This window comes from Pteropus vampyrus, unplaced genomic scaffold (assembly GCF_000151845.1).
Source record: "Pteropus vampyrus isolate Shadow unplaced genomic scaffold, Pvam_2.0 Scaffold1403, whole genome shotgun sequence".
NCBI lineage: Eukaryota > Metazoa > Chordata > Mammalia > Chiroptera > Pteropodidae > Pteropus > Pteropus vampyrus.
The window spans coordinates 3548-3899 of record NW_011890184.1 but is presented as its reverse complement, the minus strand read 5'-3'; the positions used below and the strand labels follow the sequence as shown (position 1 = coordinate 3899).

Here is a 352-nt window from a genome sequence, read left to right as displayed (position 1 = left end):
GGTCCTGGCGCCTCTCAAGGGTCCAGCTCACAGAAGGGAACTGAGGTGGCCTTCGCAGGGGTGGCATGAGCCACGTGGGGCACCTAAAGTATTAACTCCCCGAGATGGGGCAGCGTGCCAAGCGTCCCGCAGCCTGAGCCTGGCCGGAGTGCCGCCCGCCCGCCCGCCCTCCTGGAACCCCGTGGGCCCCGTCCCAGCCCCAGGGCTCGGCCCCGGAAGCGGGGATCCAAGGCCAGCCTGTGCCAGTGCCAGCTGGAGCGGGAGGTCTCGGCCCCTCCCCGCCAGCGAGGTAGGTCCGCCCCAGTGAACCCCATCTCCACGCCCACCGCCCACCTCCTCCCACTGTGTCCGG

The 352-nt window shown here is 71.3% G+C and overlaps 1 long non-coding RNA gene across 1 annotated transcript in view; it reads left to right on the top strand.

Moving 5' to 3' along the window:
- Positions 1-6: 6 nt before the first annotated feature.
- The window catches only part of LOC105310200, a 2063-nt gene continuing 1717 nt past the window's right edge, over positions 7-352 (top strand). The window contains exon 1 of the long non-coding RNA XR_897468.2: positions 7-264. This is a non-coding gene — a long non-coding RNA (uncharacterized LOC105310200). The remainder of the gene's footprint in view (positions 265-352) is intronic.